The sequence below is a fragment of the Halyomorpha halys genome, unplaced genomic scaffold (assembly GCF_000696795.3).
Source record: "Halyomorpha halys isolate HHAL.00 unplaced genomic scaffold, Hhal_1.1 Scaffold47.1, whole genome shotgun sequence".
Lineage (NCBI taxonomy): Eukaryota > Metazoa > Arthropoda > Insecta > Hemiptera > Pentatomidae > Halyomorpha > Halyomorpha halys.
Window position 1 is genome coordinate 2,045,139 of NW_027114806.1, and position 25,461 is coordinate 2,070,599.

General features: G+C 38.3%; 1 long non-coding RNA gene across 3 annotated transcripts in view; it reads left to right on the top strand.

The window, feature by feature from the left end:
* LOC106689873 (uncharacterized) overlaps positions 1 to 16,477 on the top strand; it is a 43,340-nt gene extending 26,863 nt beyond the window's left edge. For 2 of the 3 annotated variants that reach the window (XR_001344509.2, XR_010844673.1), the window contains one exon: positions 368 to 489. This is a non-coding gene — a long non-coding RNA (uncharacterized lncRNA). Of the gene's footprint in view, positions 1 to 367; positions 490 to 16,293 lie in introns of those variants that run through there. The other variant, XR_010844674.1, reaches the window with a different exon arrangement.
* The last annotated feature ends 8,984 nt before the right edge of the window (positions 16,478 to 25,461 follow it).

Here is a 25,461-nt window from a genome sequence, read left to right on the forward strand (position 1 = left end):
ACTCCTGTAAGTGGGTCAAAAATTCAGGATATAAAAAAAAATAACTCACTTTGTTGTACATCTGGAACAAAGTAACCCACTTTCACGGTAAGTTCTTAGATGTAAATAAGAAATTATACAATGTATAAACTGCGGAGGAACTTGCCGCTTCTTCTAGGTAGTAGAAATAAATGGTGGACAGTGGGTTGCAGTAGCTGTGCACAATCTAAGAAGTCGGTTCCCGCGAGGCCCGATGTATTATTCACCGAGGACAGGGCCTGGCCCTTCTATCAACAATTTATGAAAGAGACGGAAGCCGCAATAAAACCTGGCCGGATCCAGCTACGGCCAATGTTAAGCCTATAATTTATTTATTTTATTTCTGCAGTTTATCCTTTAACGTGAGAAGCAAACTTGGAAAGGAAAAACTTTGTGAGAAGAATTACGTTCAACACATAGCCAACTGTATTATCACTTTTATATATCATGTGTAAGGTATTAGTCGCTCATCTTTGTTGTACAATAAAAAAAAAAAATAATAATTTAAAATAAAATGAAAATTCAAAATAAAATTTTAAAAGAGTGTTCTCAGTCTATATATGTATATATATATATATATAAATTAAAAAAATTATATGTATAATGCAAATAAAAGCCTAATAGCCTTATGTTGAGAAAATCAATTTATCAATAAGAAACCTAAAATTTTACGTATCTATGAAATTGTGATACTTAATTGAATAATGATATATATTGTGGGACCAAGTGCTCTAAGAATAAAAACAATAAATGTGAATGCTTGTGATCTTTCAACTGATTCGAAGCTAAATAATCAGATAGTTTATATATAGAGAAATCGGTTGGCTCAAGGGGTAGGTTGGTCAACGGCTTTTTATTCTCACCACCAAGGACCCTGGAACTCCACCTTCCCATTAGTTGGTGTCCTCCTCTGAAGGTAGTTATTACAATGTTTTCGGAGAAGTATAAACTTATAGGGTGATTTTTAAAAATTCAATTTCCTTTAGTCTTCTTTGTCCCGCGAAGAATTAGCGCGTCGAGTAATCCTGTCCTTTTTCACATATATCAATTTCCATTTTGATTATTGTGGTTCGAAATTCCTACTCGATTATCGTTTCGAAGTCCGGTTTGTTGGGCCTTGTTGGCCAACATATTTTGGAGTTGGTTGGAATATGGTTAACCTATCCTAGCTGTATTAGAACGAAGTAACGTTTTATTGAATGGTGAAAAAAAAATTTGTTGTCCTAGCCTGACTTATAAAATAAATTAACAAAAATCAAGAGTCAGATAAAGATCTGATAAGAATATGATAAAATAGCGCCATCATTATAGAATTCAAAGATATCAGGAACATTTGCTTACGACAACCGAACTTATTCATTCTATTTTTAAAAGATATCTGTTTCCCAAACCAGAAAAACATCCACAACAGGATTATTGCTTCTCCACCATACTCCTTATTTGGGTATAACTAACGGGACGATACCTTCCGACTTCGGGACAGACCCACTTTTAAGCAAGGTATCCCATTGTTTCCAAGGTTTGCTGTAAGTTCCAGGGTTGTATTAGGTTTTGCCATATTGGGCATTATCGCAAATGATGTTTTTTGTAACTTTTCTACTACTTCCAAGGACCCGGGTTCGAATCCGGCTGTAGCAGATAATTATTTTCTGTCACACTGTAGCAATGAGTCAACATTTTGGGTTTGGAGCCCTGTGGGGTCCTCATGAAGTGGGTGCCATTAGTTGGGTAAAAATTTGGTGGTCGAGCATCAATCTGACCAAATCACCTCCTTTCTCAACCGTTGGTTTAGTAATAGTACTTCCTTACAAAGTACTGCAGCCTTGACCTTTCATGGGTTATAGTGGTACAGATTTAATTTAATATTATTTTTCATAGTTAATAAAATGTTCGAATCGATTTGTTTTGTTGATCCACTAGGAGAATTTTTTGGAAAATAAAGTAAAATTAATACAAATCTAAAGCGTTATGACAAATACTTATGAGCTTTAAATAATGTAATGATTTGATCATGATATGAAAAATCACTTTTGATACACGTTGCCATGACTTTTATTCAAAGTTAAACCCGAAGGTTTGATTCGGATACCATAAATCGCTGGGTACACACATCTACCCAATGACGCTCTTCCAAACCCAAACCAACTAGTTAAGAAGATGAGTTAAATTAACAACATAAAAATATATAGGTATTGTATAGCAATGTAGCTTTTTAATTTTACATATTTAATACAAAAAGATTTTAAAGAATTTAGGTTTAATACGAAATGAGTTTAGCAATAAACTTCTCCCTAAACAGTGATCCGACGGGTAAATGTCCGAGAAGTAAACCGGAAAGAAGGTATTAATATGTGTACTTTCAAAGTCAGGAATTGAAAGAGTTTTTATAATTTTGTCCAACTATCTTTTTAATCTCATAATTTCTAACCAGAGTGAGAGTGCCAAAGTTTAATGTATACTACATTTCTAAGGCGGATTGGGATTCCAGAAACAGCATAAAGTGTGAGAGTGTATAAAAAAAAAGAACTTTTCAACCAAATATTTGTATTGCAATTTCTTTGATATTAAATACAATTAATACTCAAATTGTAGTCAATTGCTATCAACCATCGTTAGACATCTGCTAGCCAATTGCTCGATTCCACGCTGATACCATTCTTGGGAATGGCTGTCTAAGAACTCTTGGACCGCAATTTCAACTTCCACAAAATTATAACATTTTTTCCCTTGAAGGAAATGGAACACGGAGTACCTACTGAGCACAAGTAGTAATCCGATACTGCGAGGTCTGGACTATATGTTGGTTGAGACAGAAGTTCGAACCCCTGAAGTTTTTTAATCTTTTCTTTGGTTCGACAGGAAGTCATTGCTGAGGAGCAAGTTCGTGAGGGACCTGTCTACTGCTCTTTTTCACCTTTGCTATGGAGAGTAGATGGCGACTCACAGTATCTTTCGACACACCACACTTCCTGGCAAGTTCGCAAGTATTTGTGGACGGATTTGACTCAACAGCTTCCTGCAGAACCTCATAAATATTAATGGTTGCGCCCGGAGGCCTTCTTCTTTTCCAACGTCTTATCTTCACTGGTGAATTTTTCAAACCAACGCAGCGCAATGCGCTGGTCAAGGTCACCTTCCCCCTTCATATTTAATAATTTCACGAGTTGCTTTAGCTGCTGTGAAATCGTTTTTCCAGTAATGGCTTAGAATTACGAGAATTTCGTAGGACACTGTCATGTTTCTTCTTTGAAACAAGAAATGAAACTAAGGTTTTTTTTAAGAAGTCGTATGGAATTAAACAAGTTTAGAGAATGCTCTACAGAGATTATTAAGTATTAAATAGGATTAAAATATTACATTATATTCGGTGCCTTATGGTAACCGACCTACCTTGGTACCTGAAGTACTCTGTAATACTCATCTAGAGAGAGGATCTCTTGACCATTTGTGCCACCGCTAGTGGTCCCAGAAGAGTCAACCCATTGTACATGCGGGTCGGGAACTGCTGTTATTAATATTCAGAATATTTATTTAATTACCTTAATTTCTACTTAGCCCAGTCAATACATATCAGTAGGCACTTCAAATAGTTCTCAACACATAACATTTGTACAGGCGTGATAAGATAACTGGACATGCAGCATATAGTCCACAATAACCCTTCCGATGCAACCCGGAAAATGAGAGGACGAGGAGAAGTAACAGGTGCTTACCGGTTGGTGGTTGTAGCGCGGTAGGCAGCATTAGCACAAATCCGACCGCATTTATTTGCACATTTCGCTTGTAGCAGCTGTTACATGTGTCTTCAATGCTCTTTTCTCTCTCATATTAAAACCTTTTCCTTCTAAGGAAACTTTAGTATTGCAATTTTATTGCCTTTCAGAGCGATTAAATGAAGGATCGTAACTGCAAGATTGCTCTTATGTGAAGTTACTTTTACAACTGAGTGGTAGATAGAAGTAAACTTTCCTATTTACCAAATTAAAACCTTTTATCAAATTTATCACAAAATCAATCTCTTCTCACTAATATTTTATACTGTATTGGGTGGGGGGTGGGTTCTAGAGCGCTTAGTACTGAAGATTATGAGTTCGAATCCCACCTGGATGAGATTGAATTTATTTAATGGTAGCCTCGAAAAATGAAACGTGACATTTCCCTTCTTGGGCTGTATAGAGCCTCAATGGAGGACTTAGTAAATTAAATAATAATAAGGGATATTATATATATCCTCTAATAAAGAGAATTTTTCAGATCCAAATTTTCAACCAAATATTAGTTGTCAACTAAAACCTTTATCAGGTACAATTTGAACACGAAATCTAAGGGAGTTTCACTTCTAGCTTAAGTTTATCGTCATTAAACTTTAATATAAGCATTGCTATAATAATTAATATGAATGAAGAGTTGAATTTATGAGAGCAGAACTTATTTTTCAATTTTTTTTTTAACATTGAATAGATTTACATCCCACATTTATATTTTACCATGTGATTTACATCATTACATACTAATCAAGGAATATATTTCAAAATATGTACTTTCTCAGAAATAAAAAATAAGTTTAAAAATGTTAATTTTTTTTAATCAATATAGTGTTGCATATGATATGAAAGGGTACCCGGAACAATACTGTAAAATGACACCTGTTTCGCATCTCTAGCTAAATTAGGGAAGGTTCTGAAGCAATTACAAAACCTGTTGTCCTCTATTCTTTGTCCATTTATGAGGATTTAACAGCTGAGTAAATCAAAAACGAGAGAACATATCTCAATAAATTTTCACTTTTTTCAAATTCTATACCTATACAACATATGTGCGAAATGTGAAGAAAATCTGAGATGGTTCAAAAGGATGTTGATTTAACGCGAATGACTCATAAAAAACTTGCGCTTTATGCAAACACCTTATGAAATGAGATTAATTATGTAATACATTTTCCAAATTTAAAAAAATAATTTATCCTCCTTACAATTATCTGATTTTGTTAGTCAATAAATACAAATTAATTCTTTCAGCATAGAAACAGGTCAGAAACGACCAGTAAGATATTTACCTGTTAACGAAAAATTGTAGAGAAAAAAGTTGGTTGGTGAGGAGTGCTAACAAGTGTGGTGGAAAGCTGATTCCAATTAGCCGTGAGGAAAGCTTGCCGTGAAAAGGGTTTTTCCTCGGGAAGGGAACAACCCTCCCACCAAGTTGGCCTACCTCTCTCCTCTTTAAGTATTCAGTACGCGGTAGGATTAGACCCGGCCGATAGCATATATTATTAAAATATGGTAAGAGGGTTACGCCGCTTGCTTTTAAGCTCTTGGTCAAACAATTTCATTTCAAATTCCACTTTATATCGGTGTATATCGACCATTAGGGACGTGTTCATACGACTTCATGTAAAGAATGTTAGAATCGCATTACTGTAATGTGGATTTACTGACACGGTAAATGTATGTTTTTACCATAACAAATCTAATATACTGATACTAAATGAATTTATTAATAAGATTGTTACGTTTAAAAATCATAAACATTACTATTTAAACAATCAGGTAATGTTCAATATATAAAAAAAATACAAACATGTAATGTCAAATCCTTTTTCTAGAAGTGGTTACTGGTTATCGTTATTTAGTATGTCAATTTTGACATATATACGTGTACGAAGTATTCCTTCACCTTAATGCCAGGAACACTTCACTTTGGGTTGGCTGGTTGGGTTTGAGTGGACTGTATAATTGAAAAATGAAACATGATTGAATGAAAATAAAATACTATTCTTTAAGTTACAGGGGGTAGGGGGTGGCCGAAATGAAACATTTATGATTAGATGGGTTAATAAATTTTTGAATGACTGGGCTATGGAAAATTGTAGATATAATGAGGTAGTTGGTGATGATGTAGATGTTAGTTGTTGCATTTAGTGGACTTACTCCATTCTCTGGCTTCTCCCTCCTTACCTCTTGAATTCTCTCATTTCTTGATCTCTCTCTCTCTCTCTCCTCTCTCATCCACCTCCCAGTCTCTCTACTCACTTATTTTCATTAGCGAAGATTGTAAAGAAAAAGAGAAAAAAGAACTCTGTTGACAAAATACAAAAACAAGATGGCTCTCTCTATCAGCCGGGTTACTTCTCTTGACACCGAGAGCGCTGGAGGAGGCAAGCTTTTGTTGCTGGCCACATGGGCACTGGTAGTATTGCCTACATTATGGCAGCCCTTCCAATTCAACATTTCGGTTGCTGTAGGCTACCCGGAACAATACAAATAATATAAATATTTATAACGAACTAGCACTTGGACTGAAAGGCTTGAAGAAAAAGGAAAAGAGGGAACAGAATTAAACCGCACGCTTACTTGAAAGATACTGCTTTATTATCGCTATGATGCTTCTTATAGATATTATTGAGGTTTATTTACATGGGGAGTTAGGATTAGTGTTGTATACAGGCCTTGTCCAACCATAACTTATAAAATAATAATAATGGACCAGACGGGAAAGAAAAGAAAGCAAAGATTATAGATAATTGCGATTCCAAACGACAACAACATTAGCTTAATTGTGGGTGAGAAGTTCCGCAAATATTAGGTATTGACGGCCGAACTAAAGGAGCTGTACAACTTAGAATCTGTAATGATCCGAACTCCGAACCAGAGGTCTCTCACGTTAAAGTCTCGCTCTCCGATGCCCTCACGTAACTTCTCCTTAAGGAAAGGAATGCATTTATCGTAGAGTTCCTGCTTTTCCTATCTACTTTATTTGCCTGGTCAAGGTCGTTATATTCATATCTGACGGAGCGATCTAGAATGATTGCTGACTTCCCCTTCTTAGGGGAGATATCAGATATCTAGATATCTGCATATCTTGTGGATCCATCCGTATCGACACAGTAGACCTCGTCAAAGCAGGCAAAATCTCTTTTCTTAACTCGTACTTCACTTTACGATGTCGGCGTGTTATGAGGATGGAACTGTTAGGGCATTTTCCCAGCATGTTTGCTGGTGTTTCAGGCTCTTTGCTGCATTACGACAGAGGGACCCAACTTCTCTGTTCTGTTCACTGTCACCTGGGACTCCACGTAGGGGTGCATAATTTATATTAGATTTCAGGGCATTGGACCATTCAGAGCACCTATATATTTGTTTATCGTATATAGACTTATTTGCTCTTGGGGTTTCTTTGAAATGGCGTACTCGGCTATTGGCCCATTCCTCGAACGAATTTTCACGTAGCGACTGTCGTAGAGCTTTCACACTCCGGTGTCCCTGATCAATGTCCAATCTATCCTCGTTTAACTGTAGCACGACCACCGGGTCATAGCTTTTCCTAGAAAAGGGCTTTGTGACCCGATCAGCGAACTGAAGAGCGTTTTCCAGAGAATTGGAGGGAATACTGGCTGACAGAGACTGGGAGGAGAGGACCCCGATAGATGAGGAGCCCGAGATTGACCACAAAGTGGCAATGCTAACGGGCGCCATCACTGAAGCGGCGAGTATTATCATCCAACGCCGAAGGGCGAGAGTACGTCTGGTTCCATGGTGGACGCCGGCTCTGACGCAGTTAAAAAAAGAATACTACAGGGCCAGGCGTAGGTACCAGGAGTGCAGAAACGACGAGAGGAGGCCTGCACTTCGAGAATAATCCAAGCATAGGTATAGGGTATACCGAAACGGGGAAGTCCTGGGACGAATTTATTGTAGAGGAATCAGAAAAAATCCTTGGGGTATCCCGTACAGGGTGGCACTGGGAAAGGTTAAGCCGTTACAATTGATGGCATAGATGCTGCAATCCTCAAGAACAGTGCCCCTTATATTGAGGAAGAGTTGTTGGATATATTCAAGGAGTGTTTGGATTAGGGGTACTTTCCAAACAAGTGGAGGATTGCAGACTTGAGACTGGTCTACAAGGGAGGTGGTAAGGATAAAGAAACGCCTAAATCCTATCGGCCAATATCTCTCCTACCAGTAGCTAGTAAGGTTCTGGAGCACATCGTCCGCAGCCTTAGACCAATCCTAAGTGCTGCTATTCATCCACGGCAGTTTGGCTCGACCCGTGGCAGGGGAATCACGGATGCGCTGCTGAGAGTGCGTAGCGACGTGGTGGAGAGGGCGGAGAAATATGTCTTACTGATCATGTTTGACATATCTTCCGCCTTCGACAGCGTTTAGTTGCCCCGTGTACTCCAGCGGTTGCAAGAGCTCGACACCCCCAGTAATCTGTACTCCCTCGTAGGTAGTTACCTTAATAACAGGAGTGTCAGGATCAGGGGTAACTACTACGAGGTCGAGAGAAAAATCGAAAGAGGGTGTCCTCAGGGTTCGGTCCTAGGACCAGCTCTGTGGAAGCTGGTATTCGATGAGTTGCGGGGAGAACTAGAGGACAAGGGGTTCCTTGCCACGGCCTACGTCGACGACCTGGCAGTCATCGTGGCCAACAACAGCAGATCCAGACTAAAGACAGAAGCGGAGAGGTGTGCCAGTCTCATAGGAGAGTGGTGCGTGAGGAGGAAGTTGAGTATGGCAGCAGCCAAGACTCAGGCCATACTCATAAGAGGCTCGACGTACAGGGCTCATCCTATCACCCTGGATATCCAAGGAGAGAGGGTTAGACCGGCTGAGGAGGTGACATATCTTGGTGTGAGGATAAGAAGAAGATTCGATTCCACTTCTCACCTGGTGTATCTAAAGGACAGGGTGACACTGTCACTCAATGGATCAAGTAGGATAAGGGGTGCATTTTGGGGCCTCAGGTACCCTGCAACGATGGCCATATATAAAGGTGTAATCTTGGGTATTCTGAGGTATGCATCCCTTCCCTGGAGCCGAAACCTCACGCAGGCACAGAAGAGAAGACTGGCCACCATACAGAGATTGGCTCTGCTGAGGGTCACGAAGACATACAGAACGGTGTCACATGAGGCGGTGCAGGTGCTGGCCGGAGCGATGCCCCTTAAATATGATGTAAAGAGGTAGGGACTAGAAGCGCTACCGGATGAGCTCCGAGAGAGGATCGGCGAGACTCCAAACTTATGGAAGAAAATACTGCGGGAGGACTCAATACAGAAGTGGAGTGGACGGTGGGTAGCAAACCAGAAGGGCGCTGCTTTGAGAAAATTCTTCCCTACCATCCTTTCTACACTGAAGGCTAAATGGGTCATCCCAGACTATTGGGTCTGTAGAGCTTTGGAAAGAACGTCGACCCCCGGTGCCCCACGTGCGGAGTTCCTGAAACAGCAGAACACGTAATAGTGGATTGCTCCGCCATGGAAGGACACCGAGCCAGTCTGTTGAGATTTTCGCCCTCGCCGAGTCGGACTTTCCCTCGTTGATGGAAGAAGAGATTTATCCCTTCTTCAGGGAGTTCATTTACGGATGGAAGGAGGTGGTGGGCCCAACTCATTTCACAATGCCACCGGAAGAAGAGGAAGCTGAACCATACAGAGACCAGCAGGGTTGGACCAGCCTGGTGACTGCAGGAGGCACCCAGACGGATGCGTACCAGAAGGGCCTACCGAACGGATGCAGTGGGCAAGGTTCAGCTCCATCAGTAAGGCGCTAAACCTAGTGCTGGGCTGCACCACAGTAAAAAAAAATTGATAAAAGAATAAAAAAAAGAAAAAAAAGAATGGGTGATCTCTGGGAGCACTGGCATGCGCATTCCCAGCGCGCACTACCCCACTGCTCCCGCACCCCGTATGGCAGAAATGGCATGGGAGGGGGATAAACAAAAATAATATAAAAAACTGTAGCTCTCCTGAGAATGTGCATCCTAAATACTTTATAGTGCATTGTTTCATGGTTTGGATGCTATTTCCGTTCTCAAGGGAAAGCTCTCCTTTATTTATCACAATGGCCACACTCTTTTGAGGATTCAATGTCATCCCGATTTCCTTGAACGTCCTCTGTAACGTACGCTGTCAATGACTCTTTCCACAGCAACCTTGTCGCATGCTGAAACCCTCTGGTCATCCGCGAACCTTGTAAGGACCAAATAACCTTGATCACTATTGAGCTTATATCCATATTTACTTACAAAGTTTTGCTCACCCAGGTCGCGGTATAGATGGTCTATGGCCAGATTGAGTAGCGAAGACGACAAGGGGCCGCATTGAGGTACTTCACGTTTTACTCTGATTTGGCTTGTTGAGTGGGCACCTACATTTATTTTGATGTTATTTGTAGTAAGGAGAGCCAAAATGACATTTTTAAGATTTGGTGACACACCCCTCGCCTCCAGTGAGCTCACAATATGAAGGCCAACTTGTCAAAAGCACCAACAACTTTAAAAAATACCACTCAGCAATTACTTTTCTTACTTTTTGTATTCTTCAAAATCACGTCGATAATTCTGGCTATAGAAGATAATAATAATAATTATATAAGTATGTCGGAAGGAATGTATCCCTAATATGGCTTCATTAGGGTTCCCTTTTCCCAGAAACAGAAGGATTTATTTTCACCATACAGCACAGCACCATGTGATAACTACCAGGACCTACAGACGCCGTCTATGTGGAGAAGATGCTTGCTGGGAAAGAATATCTACTAAGCCAAACAATATGGCTAAAATCGTTCATCAAGAATAGACTAAAAATTGAAGCTTCTGAATTTTTTTTTTTTTTTTTTTCCGAACCCTCTAAAACAGAAATAAAATGTGAATTAGTAAGTGCATTACTGTGTAAAAAAGAAAAGTAATTCGTGTTGTGTCTTACCTTTTACTACGTTTGGTATTTTAAGGCTACCTGTTAAATTTAATTTTACATATGAGCTATCCATTCAAGGAGCTATTTTGAGTCCGGAGGTGAGGGGCCTCCTCGTGTTGAAGCTTCTGAATGGCATCGGGCCCTTATACAAGTACATCCCACAAGGGATGATTGATATACGGGGTGGGGAGCTCTATTGGGACACGACCATCATTACCGATCACACTATTCTTCATAATGATCCCGATATTTTGCTAATCTGAAAGCCAGAAAACGAGCAAGAATTATAGAAATAGGCGTACCAACGGATGGCAACTTTCGCAAAAGTATATAAGCTTGAGAAAGTCAGGGTGCTACCGATCATTATGTCAACCAATGGTCTGATCCCAGAGACCACACTGGAGACTATTAAGGACTGGGTCTTTCGTTAAATATTCTGGAACTAATGCAGAAAGCTGTTGCTCAGAACTTCGAGCATAATGAGAAAGTTCAATTATATTAAAGATTACTTTTTTCTACTCTCACCCTTGACCTTGGTCCGGGTAGGTGCTTCTTTCGGTAAAAACCGAGAATAAGGAAAATTCCTTAATAATAATAATACATTTGTACGGCTACAACCCATGGAAGGCCAGGAATGCTTTGCTTTGTAAGGAAGTGTTGTTACTAGACCAACGGTTGTGAAAGGAGGTGATTTGGTCAAAATCACGCACGACCGCCAGTTTTTCCCCTGTGAAGGGTACCTACTTTACTAGGCTGAGTAGACCACGGAGGGCTCCGAAACCCACAAAATTGACTCACGGCTACAGTAACAGATGAAATAAATATCTTAATTATAATAATGCAATTATTGTATAAATTTAAAGCTATAAAAAAAGTTCCCATAAATAGAATAAGAAAAATTAGAATAAATAAATTAATATAATTGTACATAAAGTTAGAATAAATAAAAATATATAAGGAATAAAATATTTTATAAAAAATATATTATTCCTAACTGCTACTTTCATTTATGGATTACTACTGATTTTGTTAAAAATAAAAATATATTGTGTGTAAAATAAAATTAGTCCAAAAATTAAAACTTTTTATTTTTTTTTGGATGAAGAGAGCGCCCAACTCCTATATAATCCCTCTGGATCCAACAATGAAAATAACGCTGTTGGAATTTGTCTGGAACACCCATCTACATTCCTCAGCTCATTCGGAATAAAGTATGGCCATGCTCTACATTCCTAGCGTTTTTGGTGACAGCAAAAAGGACAAATAATTTCTATCAGTTTGAAATCACTTGTAAAGGGAGGGGCGTTGTACCTGAAAGCGGTGATGGGCAGTAGCGGGTAAATAGAACCAGAGGGGAGTTGGGAGGTGAAGTAAGAGCTACGCTTGCTGCAGCCAATAAAGAAAAACTAATTAAGTAAGCAAGGATGGGAGCCTTTGTTACTGCATTGCGCCCGTTTCACCACCGCTACCTCATTCCTCTTTATGTATTTTTCACACACTCTTTCCACACCTCGGAAATTATTCCTTAACACGAAGACTATATCTGTATCACGTAATTCTTCGTAATTTTCACTATAAACAATAGCAAACAATTGATATTTTTTTTAAGCATATAAAACAAAATATACAGTTAAGTGTAGAATTTCTACGATATTATTATTAGTGGGAATACAAAGAAAGATTTTAGAATCTGATGCTTACGACTTCAAAATGAAACCATGTGCAATATGGGTTAAAGAGAGGAAACGTTTTTAATTTCTCTTTTTCAAAAAAATCAGCAGCTTGTTTAGTCAAGAGAGGACTAATCACAATCTAAAATACCATTAAAATTTCTATTGCTTGATACTGAATCTATTTATTTTTGAAAGCTATAACATTTTAAAAAATAAAGCTCTACGAAAATACTAAATAAATAATAATAAAACGCATAAGGAACTCAAGGTTGAATCCTGATATCACAAATTACTGGGGACACACACATCTACTCAAAGACTCCTATCTAAACCAAAATCCACTAAATCAGTCTTGACGCTCTCCATCGGTCTACCACCCAGTGAATCAGTGCTAATTAACATTTTAGGAATCCGTTCGTCTTAGTCCTACAAACCTTACTCGCCTATCTTATTCACCGCAATCTTATTCACCTGAATTATATTTACCGAGTGCAGTTCACGTAATTCATGGGAGTTAAGGTGTCATCTTATTAATCCCACAACTGCAACGGCGCTGGTTCCAATCTGGCCACAGGTATTGATTTTTATTTCTTGGCGACTCCACAATATGAAAAGTCGACCTATCCACTCTGGTTAGAAAAGGTTTGTTACCAGTAGATGTCAGAAATGACCAGATATTGGATAAAAATTCGTTGTTGGGAAGTCTACGAAATGCCCCAGTCAAAGATTCCAGTTCCGAAGAAGTCTGCCTCCAGCAGCTCAAAATGAACTACAAGGAGAAGAAGCAGCAATACAGGTAGCCTATCTAATGACTATTATTTAGACATATCCATCCCGATAAATGACGTTAAAACGGCTTTCGCAACATTACAGCCCACAGACCTCCGACGGCACAAAAACAGACCACACTCCTATATAACGGTGCCTTCCGGTGTCACTATGAAAGATCTCCAAACAACAAAGGTTCGACATGACAACCGCTGTCTTTTTGTGGTTGCCAAATATATATACAACGGAAAGACACTGTCCCTCCCCAATGCTATAAATGCTAACACTATGGACATACTAAAAATTATTGCTATCATAATAAGATGCGTTCGCTACAGTGGCTCTCATCATATCTCCCAATGTTCGCGGGAAGGTGAACCAAAATGCACTAACGGCAACGGTGATCATGTTGCATCGTTTAGGGGATCCACTTACATTACACCTAGAAAGAGAAAGATAAAAGAAAAAGGTGGCAGCATCAGCTAAATTAGAGCATAAAGTAAGGGCGTGAACAACATTCGCATCGCTCTATGACCGCGATCAGCGCACCCAAAACAAGCACAATCGTCTACTAGCTACGCCCAATACCTTCCCTTACCTTCCGATGGACAGCTTCCATCACCTATGGGTTTACCCCACCATCTATAGGAAGCCAACCGTACAGCAGCTTGTGTTAGTGCTGGTGGGGCAGATGAGTTCTCTCATCAATCTTTACTTCAATGATGACAGAGCTACGACATTCCGGGAACTGAGGGGACAGGATCCTGCAAAATGAACGCCTTCAATCTCCTAAACTTCAACTGTTGTTGCCTGACCACGAAGATGGAAGAATTGGAAATTCTGCTGGCTTTGACCCCGACTTGACCCGAGACACTAATTACGTGGTCGTTGAGTCCTTAGCAACTCAAAGCAATCTTAAGACGAGTTCACAGCAACAGAGCCCCTGGCCATGAAGGTATCTAAACGGTACTCCTAAAACAGCTGCCACGTAAAGGAATTGTTCACCTAACGAACTTGTACAACTCGTGCTTGAGGCTGAGATATTATCCCGGAACATGGAAACACGCCATCTTGTTCTTACTCCCCAAGCCGAATAAATCTGGGAATGAGGCGGATCACTACAGCCCCCTCAGCCTGCTCCCTCGCCTCACTAAGGTTTACGAAAAAATAATACTGAATTACCTTCAGGAGTTGTGTGATGAAAATTCCGTGATTCCTTATGAGCGAACTGGTTTCCAAGCTCACATGAGCAGTAAACACCATCTCGTGAAATTACAGAGAGAAGTAAACCAAAACTTTAACAGGAATACGTCAACAGCTCTGATATCCATTGACTGTGCAAAGGCCTTCGATTATGTCTCTCACGGTATCTTATGCCGTAAGCTTATAGATTATGAATGCCCAGAGCACTCCTATATGGTGCTCCTATGTTCATCCACCTCAATGATGGTACACAGCGCCACCTTAAAAATTTCCAAAATTCCTTACTGCTGATGATTGCACGGACTACAGTATGGAAGAAACAGAAACCGCCGACTCTTCACAAATTATTGGATGTCCCAACGGTCCCAAACTTAAGCAGGAGGAGGCATATTAAATTTCTGGACTCGATGAAATATCAGCCCTATCCTCTATTCCAGACGTTGCAACCAGCGCACCCATCAGTGCGGAGGCAGCAGGCAACATTATAGCCACTTGAATAATCTGTAAATAGTCATAGATTTAGATCTAGTTTATAAGATCATAAATTCCTACTAGGGTTATACCTCAATACCATTAAATATCACACATATTAACTCAAAACTGTCAAATAAAATCAATACTCATTCACTACATCCATGTTTTAAAATGTAAAAACGTTTCAGATAAAAATAAAATTCCACTTACACAGACTGTTAAACACAAATCTTTTTTTTAAATAGGAGCTTAATATAATAATATACCACTGCTCCAAATAAAACTCATTCCTTTTATTAATTTTTCTTACTGTATACAGTTCAATGAACTTTTATTATTAGAGCATTGAAAGTGGCGGTATAGTACACCCTGCGTATAAAACCTTCATCTATTTATAGATCTTGCTTAGGGAAAATTCTGGTGCCAGGTCCTAGTTATAGACTTCCAAGTCTTCTTTCCTTTCATCTTCTCCTTCTCGTCTCTTATGCTCTTGTCACCAATCCTCCATCAATTGTTTTATATCTCTTCGAAGGTGATGCAGGTCGTTCTAATATGCTTAGCATTCTAGTGTACAACACTTGGAATATAGTGGTGAAGGAATTCATAGGTGTTAAAATGAGTGAGTAACATTGTTGGGGTGATAATGAACGCTTCATTAAAAACTTCCTGAACCTGTGGGTAGCGTTCCGTGGAAGTGGGATCACTTATGTTTAGCAGGAGGTCCGTGGAGGGTCTAATCTCTTAAAAATTCCGGATTCACTAAGTTTTATTGTTATTATTAGAAGGTGCAATTAATTCCATATATGTTAAGCATAGTTAAGTAAAATATAAAATTCAACTTCTTTTTCATACAAATCGTAATTTCAATTATTAAAACAGGTATTAAATTAAAGGATTCGATAGTTTTTGAAGAAAATCCACGGTTAAAAAAAAAGAAAAATTATAATAATAAAGAAGGCTTTAAAGAAACTTAAAAGGTTCGATACCGATACTAGCATTCATTATCTACAAATATCTGTCCAGTGACGCCCCTTCAAACCCAAATGCACTAAATCAGTCTTAACGCAATCCTCAACTACTTTTCAGTCTGCCCTTATGTTCAATGTTTATTAACATTTCAGATATTTGTTCGATACTAAGTCCCACAGCCTTACACGCTTATCTTATTCGCCGCTATGCTGTAACTTGAATTATATTTACCCTCAAAATTAAGCATTGTGTAGCCTTTTATATTCTCCCGTTAGGTCGTCCAATATTCAATGTATACTTTGTTTTCAAAAACCTTAAGGTAATGTTCTTGCTTTAATGTTTCGTGTACCATCACTAAAGAACAATTGAAAAACGAAAAATAGTTTAATCAAACCATGGTCTAGAGATCGCAGGCCTTTAGATATTAAATTTCTCATCTCCCTATTAATATGTTTCAATTAGTCAGGCGTGTTCAATAGCTGTCATTTTCAGGATCGCGGGCGGGCTGCTCACAGAAGATGCGGAGAGAGCATAATCTAATTAGCTGTGACACCCTCCCTTACACCATGGGATTGGTCCAACAGATACAAACATTCCCTTACTACTCCAAGAGAAGGGAAGATTAATAGTTTGGGCTCAACTATTCATAAAGAAGGAATGCTGCAAGTTTGATCATTGTCCAACCTTTAAACAATATAACATCTTTTAAACATCCTATCATCCAATGTAGCTTAAATCTTAACTCCAGCACTTTAAATCTCAACTCCTAAATCCTTTAAATATCAAAAGCTACTTACTTGAATGCTTTAAAATATGTTTTCCATCCTTATTCGATTAAATTATTCCCTTACAATCTTTGTTAAGCGCAAAACAAAAACCATTCAATTACCTATGAAGGAGTTGGTACTTCCTCATTATCAGTGCAGTAAATGAAAAAAATCTGAAATGAAAAATTGTAAATTTTCACTTGCATAATATCTTTTAGATATCATTGAACAAATTTAGTTTCGTGTCTGTATGAGTAAATTTGGTTTTATATTTAGAGTGTAACGTAACTAGAAAAAACCTAATTGATGAGGAAATAAAAGAGAAGTTGAAGGAATGCTTAGTTAGTGCACGGAAAATGCTTAGTATTTTTCAATTTCGAAACTGCTAAGATCGCACCACCAAAAGCTTAAAAATTAGAATTTACAAATAGTTATCCTTTTCACTTTCTTTTATGAATGCGAGACATGGAGGAAAGTCCACTCTTTTACACTAAGGGATGAACAGCGCTGTAAGGTTTTTGAAAATAATGTATTACCTAAAATATTCCTACCGAAAACGGAAAAAGGCTTTACGGGAGAATTTAGAAGTCTACACAACGCTGAACTAAGGAAACTGTACCCGGTAAATATAAGCGGCGGTTAAGATAAGATAGGTCTTGGTAACGAGCAGATGCCTAAAATGTTAATAAACATTGAACCGACGGGTAGACAAAACGCAGATGGGAGGATTGCTAAAACTGATTTAGTAGTTTTGGGTTTGGAGGGGCGTCAGTGGAAAGATGTATGTAGAAAACGATTGATAGCATCGGTATTGAACCTTCGGGTTGGGGAGTGATTTATAGAACTGGTAATCCGATTTGCATGAAATTTATTCAGAATTGTGCAGGTTGGTAACTAGTTGGTTCGATATTTATTCTATCAGATTTCAACTTCCATAAGCGAAAGTGGAGGACCTGCATTCTACAAATATTTTATGAAGGGAAGTCTTAGATTATTGTGAAAATTGCCCAGACTTAAATTTATCAAATTTTAATCACTACTATCTTTTACCTTTTTTTTTATTATTCTTTTATTTTTTCTCAAGTCCTCCATTGAGCACCTAAGCAGACACAGAGTGAGAGGGACTAGATGAGATGTAAATATGCATTTCTCGGGACTGCCACGGAATAAAGTTTGATTTAGTTGATCGAACTCACAATCTTTGGAACAAATCATTTGGATTCTCAGCTAGCAGGTCCTAATTTCACTTTAAAACACACAAAATCATTTTTATTGACACGCGTGTTCCAAAGACTCCCAAAGATATAATTCTCAGATGGCAAAACAAATGTTTTAATAATAAAATTTATTATTGAATATTGTAGGAAGTTGAAAATGTTATACTGACCTATGCACTTTTTTAAAAACTGATTGATATTTCCTAGGACAGGAATCCATTATTATTATTATTATTATTAATATAACCATAAGCAATTAACGCCTTGCCTTGACAATGTATATACTGGATTAGCAACACAAAAGGGTAATCCCATTAAAGATCAAAGGCGTCACTGAGAGAGGTCTATTATAGCCTCCCCTTTGTCAGACGGTGAAGTACTCTCGGTCAAAAGCTATATGATCCTTCCAACTAAGAGGTTTGGCTTGTCGGGTGTAGTGGATCCTAGTTCATCAATTACTGATCGGGTAAACCTGACACGGGAGGTACCCATTCTTCATAATGAAGACAATAGTCGAGCTTCGTTACCGCTCAGCTACCGGCGGAGAACTCAAGGAACTTGACGTAACTTGGATTAAACCTTGCCTTTTAGATCCCTCATGGTAACTAATTTTAATTTGTTGCTTCTTATAATCATTACTCCTAGATTTTGAGATCTATGATTTATTATGTTCCTACTTTTCAAATATATGTTAAAATATTTTTTAAAAAACAAAGAATTTCGTTTTAAAACGATATAAGTTTCTTCGAACTCACAGATTGACATTAAATTAGAAACTGCATTGATTTTGCAGTCAGTATCATTGACCTAATGATGATAATGGCTTATCGTACCCAAAGATTTGATGTCGATAACACCAATCCCTTGCTGCCCACATCCCATGACGCCCGTTCAAACCCACTATTTTAGCATTTTAGGGATTAGGTCGTTACTAAGCTCTACAACTTTACTCGTTCATCTTATTCGCCACAGTGCTATAACCTGAAAAATATTTATCGGGTACAGTTCCCTTAATTTGGTGCCCTCTATAGCTGTGGAAGTCGAGACAAGTTGTAGGTCTTCGCAATCTTTGAACAGCAATAGGAAAAAACTTTTTTTTTCTTCTTACCTCCTTCATTAAATAGATAAATAACATTATTAATGTATATCTAAATATATACATACGTAATTGTGGCCCTTCCTTTGTCACATGGCATTATAAGGGGTTGGGCTGGGTCAGCTAAGGGGGTTACAATATTGGACCAAGAGCCGCTGGGCGGGGGTACAAAGAATAGGGAGGGCCGCTCCACTGGCCAATAAAAGGGGAGAGGGTTTAAGATGATTTCAGGCTGCGCACCTTGAATTCAGCATTGCGTACCCTATATTCCATCTCACCTAAACAATTACTAATAATGAGTAGAGGAATCTTTGAAAAAAAAAATACAAACAATTAGTTAAAACATTAAAAAAGCGACTCGAATTGGAAATATATAGTTAGATTCTGGTTCTTAGAAATAATAATAGTATGAAGGAAAGTATGATTTTTAAGGATTGCTTTTATAGGAATGTCAAATGATATTTGGACGAAAATATGTTTTCTCCTATTTATTCATATCCATACTTTGATGTATATAAACACATAAAGATTGAAAATAGTTAAAATTGATCTCAAACGTGTAGACAATGTATGTATTTAAATAAAAATCCTAGCTCTAGTTTTAAACAATAAATAATTATTGTTGATAGCCCAATAATCTTTGTGTTGTTTTGTACTCGTATTAACAATATTAAAGAAGATGAGATTTCAGAATTAGAGGCTGGAAATGAGAAGAAAGCCACCGCAACGGCTTTTATCAAAACAATAGCTTTAGGGATATCGCTCCATTTAAGCCTGTCATCAGAGCCCGGAGGAGGGGAGGGGGAAATGACACAGCGTTATCTCTCCGATGACTGCCTCCCCTCGGCTAATTTACTCCTAATGAGACGGAGCTTCAAAATATTCAAGAATACCTAGTAGCTTTAGAAAAAAAAAAATACTGTGAGGATAATAGAAGTGCCGAATCTTTTATCCTTATCCTATTGATTTTACATAGGTCAAAATATACGAGAAGAGCTGAGGCAATGAAATGAAATAAGTGAAACGAGTATGAAAGGAAAATCAATACCTAACCGTACCTACTCAGGATCTTACTTCCACTATAGAGGTCACGGTTGAGGAAGGAACAACATATTTCATTAAATATCAGAAAGATAAGTGACAACCAGGCTATTGTTTTCAGTAGATTTAGAGAAGATTGTTGTTTAATGGACTTACAAACTAGATGTGAGGATTTTAAAAATTATTGGAAGATGCCTTGATTAATCCGTAATAATAAGTTTAGTGTAGTTTATAAAGGGATTTGATAATTATTATATCTCTCGATAAAACTTTTAAGAATATTTGAACTAAATGATTATAATTATAGCATGCGTTAGAAGGAAGATTACGTGTATGTTTTGTGGAATTCTTATTTAATGTCGTTAAAGGTTTTACGTGAAATAAGTGTATTAATTGTTATATCAGATTCAGCGAAAGAGTTATAGGATAACTGAATAATAGAGATTTATAAAATATGTAAAGAACAAAGATTAGGTCGTGCATTAGATAAATTTAAAAAAAGGACAAATATAAAAGCCAAACTATAGTATAGTTAAAACTATAGTATAGTTAAAACTAACTAAAATAACTATATATAGTATGATAACAGATACAAAAAACTGCTTATTATTATTTATAGCTTAGGTTTTGCAGTGCTATGTTTCTGGTTACTGCCGTTCTAAGGCGGATGGGGTTTCGGAAACAGCATTTATTATTTATTTGCGTATTGCTATTTCTTTTATATACCTCTATCGATTCCTAATGGAAACCGACCAAAAATTCTTAGAAATGTATTACCTATATATAGTTAAACCAAGAACTAGATACCATATAATTGAGAATACAGGGGACGACCATACTTATTCTATGGATTCTAATTTCTCATTAGTTATCCATTTAAAATTACAACTTAGGACCTTTAATTATCTTGTGTGTGAAGCATCGGCTTTCTAGGTTCAGGTATGCTCCGGCAGTTCCTCCTCATCGGTCTAGCTTGATAGTCCACTCTGCTCCCCTCGACTGGACTTTTTCGGCTACCATTTCTAGAATGCCTCCACTATGCTCGAAATGTCAATCTCCTCTCTACTTTCTTTCCAGCCATCTCATTGGCTGGTCCTATTTTGGAGTGTAGACCAGAATTTCAGTATGGAAAAATTTCATTTTGTATGGATTAGCGTTAAAAGCACCGACAGTAATTCGAATACCGTCTAATCTAGAGTTAGAAGAGGACAAGTATATAAATATAAACGATTAAGAAAGACAATATACCAAATTAGTGGGGATACAGAGGTATGTAAATTATATAATAGAAAAACTATTAATAATACATAATAAAATCGTACATAACATTATATAATAGGTATATCATTATATAATAGTTAATAACATATTACATAATATTACTATTTGAGTTTAATTTGACCGTACCCTGACCAAATTCCTTTTATTGTTCTTTTTTTTTTGTATTATACACCAAATTTCTTGTATCCTTGTACTTTATATCTATAACTGGAAAAGGAATTGAAAATTAATTCTGTTGTAGATGATTTCATTTTGAAATAACTCCTTTTCACCGCCGATTCCTATATTTGATGAAAATACCGTTCCTCGATAATCTGTGTACTAAGAGAAAATACTCCTATAATGGAAAGAATTCTGTTTTCAGGACTGCACTTAAAAGGACGTGTTGGTTTAAGAGGTAGGGTTGGGGGTTTTTCCATCGGAGAGATATCCTCGGGAGTGTGGTCATGCTTTAGAGGGTAAGCCGACCTCTGAGGGTACTTCAGCTTTTATAAAAGTGGCGAGACCGCTAACGGACTTACTGTAAAGCCCTTCGAGGTCTTTTACCTTCCTGCTTTAAAAAATATCAAAGGTTTACCATCATATAAACAAATTCGTAAATATTTACATTAAAACAACTTCTCGTTAAACAAAAGAGTTCTTGGTAGAAGAATTTTTTTCTTAAATTTTAGTAAACCACTTCTTGATAACAACAGATGTATGAAGTGTGCCTTCAACTTAAGGCCAGATGTTACTTCATTTTTGACTGGTTGGTTGGGTCTGGTATTGGTATATATAAATTAATTTAAATGAGAAATACATCATTACAGACGATGCAGAGGTGACCGAAAGAGAACATTTATGGTTAACTGAGTTAGAATTTTGATTATAAATCTATGTATCTATATATTATGATCTATCCATTATGGATCTAAACTGTAGCTATATATTGATGATGATGGATGGTGATGGTTTGAATTATATAGAAAGAAGTCGACTTACTCCATGCTTCCTTTTTCATCTTTACATCCCCCTATTTCCCCTCTCCTCGATTGCCAGGAGCAAACTTCAGAAACGTCTACTAACTCATTTTCACGGAAGAAAAACAAAGAAAATAATGGCTCCCACATGCCTCTAGTGTCTTTTTCTCCCCACAGTGCCTACATTAACAGCAGATAAAGCATCCTTAAAGGTTTAGCGATCGTTTTGATAACTGATTCTTTCAGAGGTATCGGAGGAAAAAGTGGTGCTAAACCTGACTTATACAGATGGTATAAAAAGGGCATTTTGAGTGGAGAATAAAAGGAGAGATAAAAATCTAACCCAAAGCTTTCCTGTTGACTGCCTATTAAGGTTTTATTTTGTCTGTTGATTGAACTGTAAATTTGGAATATTTATCCATGAGCTCATGCAGCTTAATTTTAAAACGAATGCGAGGAAATCATTAATATCTCTCTATTATTATGATAACATTATTACTTTTTATAAAAATTGCAAAAAGTATTTTAATTTTTGTTTTTTAAAAATCAACTTCAACGAAGATTTATTTGTAGTTCAGTAGTTTTCATTAATTTCTTATTGTTTATATATTTAATGTAAACGAGCATCAAGAGTTTCAAAAAGGCTGACCAATATTGTACGAAATAATATATTCCTTTAAAACAACATGGTTTTATAGTAGTGCCTTAATTATAATTTGTACTAAAGTGAATCCAGTTCTGAGTATATAGCTTTTTCCTAGTGACATGATTGTTGCTTATACACCTTATACACCCACCAAAACTATCTTCTCTTTAACGCTTGCATAGTCTCATGTGGTGATTTGTGATTTGTCTTACCCCGATGATACGTTTAGGTGACTTCTCGTTGTTGTTCTTCTTCCAGAAGGGTTTCCACCATCAGTTTGCAACGGATGAATGTCCTGTCCATTCCAATCTGTTCATCACGCTATAGCCCCTTGATCTTCTCCCATACGGTTTCGTTGCCAACATACAGGTGATGCTTTTCTCCAGGCTTCGAAGCATTCTTCAACATTCTACAGATCTGGTCATTCTTCACGCCTGGTTGCGACTAGATCATCGTTATTTTACTTCTTCTGTACTCACTATGTTTAATTTTGGTCATTCCGATGGTTTTCGTCTACCAAATAATTTGTCTCTTCTTGTCATTAATTATTTCATCTATTTCCTCTATGTCCCCTGGTCTATCTTTAGCCAAAGTCTCGTTATTCGAAGATTCTTTCCTACTATTTTCTTCCGGTTCATCTAGTCGTCCATTCCCTCATTACACCGGACGGTTTCCTATATTCTTGTTCCACGGCGTTCGTGGTTATGGCTCGAGACAACCAATCGGCCACCACATTTTCTTTGCCCGGTTTATATATTACCTCCATGTTCCTGTATTCTATCACTACTCTGTACTTTTCAGTAGTTTCACCTGCCGCACTCTTCTTTTTAACCGCCCATAATGGACTATTGTATGGAGATGTTCTATCAATAATTATTCCGTGTCGTTTTAAACTTTCGAGTTCCTCCCGGATGTGGTGACGTCGTGCCTGTGGGTATCTACTTTCCTTTACATATGTCACCCTGTCCTGCTTCTGTTGGATCTCATGGAGAGTTTTCTCGGTGGCCCCGAGGATATCCCCTTCTTTAAAAAAAATATCCTGGTATTCCCTTTTGAGTCGCTGTCTCCAGACCTCAGCTTGATTGATTGCACCAATCCGTGCACCCTCGTTCCTCTGTTGTTGACGACATTTGTAGGTTTTACCTCCTATCTTAATCATCCATTTTCTCTTGCTATTCTTAATCCAAGTACCCACCTTCCCTAGCAGGTCACACCCCACAATTACTTTATATTCCCTCGGCATGGTCTTTACAATATGCACTTTCAAGATGCCCTTACTAAATCCCCAATCGTTCAAATCTATTTCTGCCTCCCTCTCTACCTCACAAGAGCCACCCAGGGTGATTAACCTACACTGACATAACCTACACAGTCTCTCGAGACATGATAGTACTGGAACTCCCGGTGTCTACCAGACACCTCACTCCTGCAATCTCTGTTATGGGCAAACAGCCGTGTTCTCCTCTCATATGGGTGATCTCCAACGTGCGGTAGCCCCTCTGTGGGTACGCTCCTCAGAATTCTACTTGTGTTCTACCTGCTTCTCCTTTTCTTTCCAAGTCCTCCTCTTGCCTTGCTGGCTTCCTATCGCTCATAGTCCTCTGCTTCAGTTTCTGTTCCTGAGGTCTCGGAAATTTCCGTGGCTTCACTCATGGATCCGTTCGCCCTTCTCCGTAATCTCTGTGCATTGACCTCCATCGGTTCAGGCACATTTTGCTCCCTCCGCCGATACATATAGGGATACAATATGTTCCTCTGTTCCACATTCAAAACATCGGATGCGGGGACATTGAGCTACCAGGTGTCCAGTTTTACCACACCCATGGCACTTGCGGTCCTCCCGCCGACCATTGTTTCTGGGTTTAACTTGGCTCCTTCTATTTTCTGTGTTACTATTTTTCTCTCCTCTACCATCTCTTTGTTCTCTTTTTCTCCAAGGGTTTGGCCGATGATATTCCATTCCACACTGGTTCCTCTACTTCCATTTGGAACTCCACCTCTCTAGCGCTTGTATCAATGAGATCTTGAGCACATTCCACAAACGAGCGGTCTCTCGGCATTCCCTCTTTCTTCCCCAGTTCTTTTGCCAACTGAATCTTCAGTACCATGGATAGGAATTGCATTCGACCGTGTACTTGGATTGTCTCCATCATCTCGCTGAGTTTATCTTGAATTCTGTTATAGCGTGCCAGGAGTTCTGCGGCAACCGCACCGGCAAACTGCGAAAACCAAGAGGGCAGTATGCCCATTAGACTGTCTCGGTTTTTTCATTTCTCTGATCATCATGAATGTTTCCTCCTCTGGGGTCCATTGTCCTCCTCCGAATGCCTTCTTTAATCTTTCTTTGATGACCTTCCAGGAGGTCTCTTCTTCTGCCTGAATCTGATTTAGGATACTTCTTTTTTCACGGCAGACTACCGCTGCTTTCAGTGCTTTTGCATCCTTGCTGTCTAGTAGATCCTCCGTCATCTTCGCTTCTATTCGCCCCATCAGGCGATCGCCACCTTTTAATAAATCCGGTCTCTCCGGTGAATTTTTCTAGGTCCGACAGCCTTTCTCAGGTCCTGGGCAGTTGCCGTACGGACCTTAATCTATTCTAGCGTCGTGGCATAAAATTGCGTTAAAGAGACTTCTGGTAATGGTCGAATCTCCT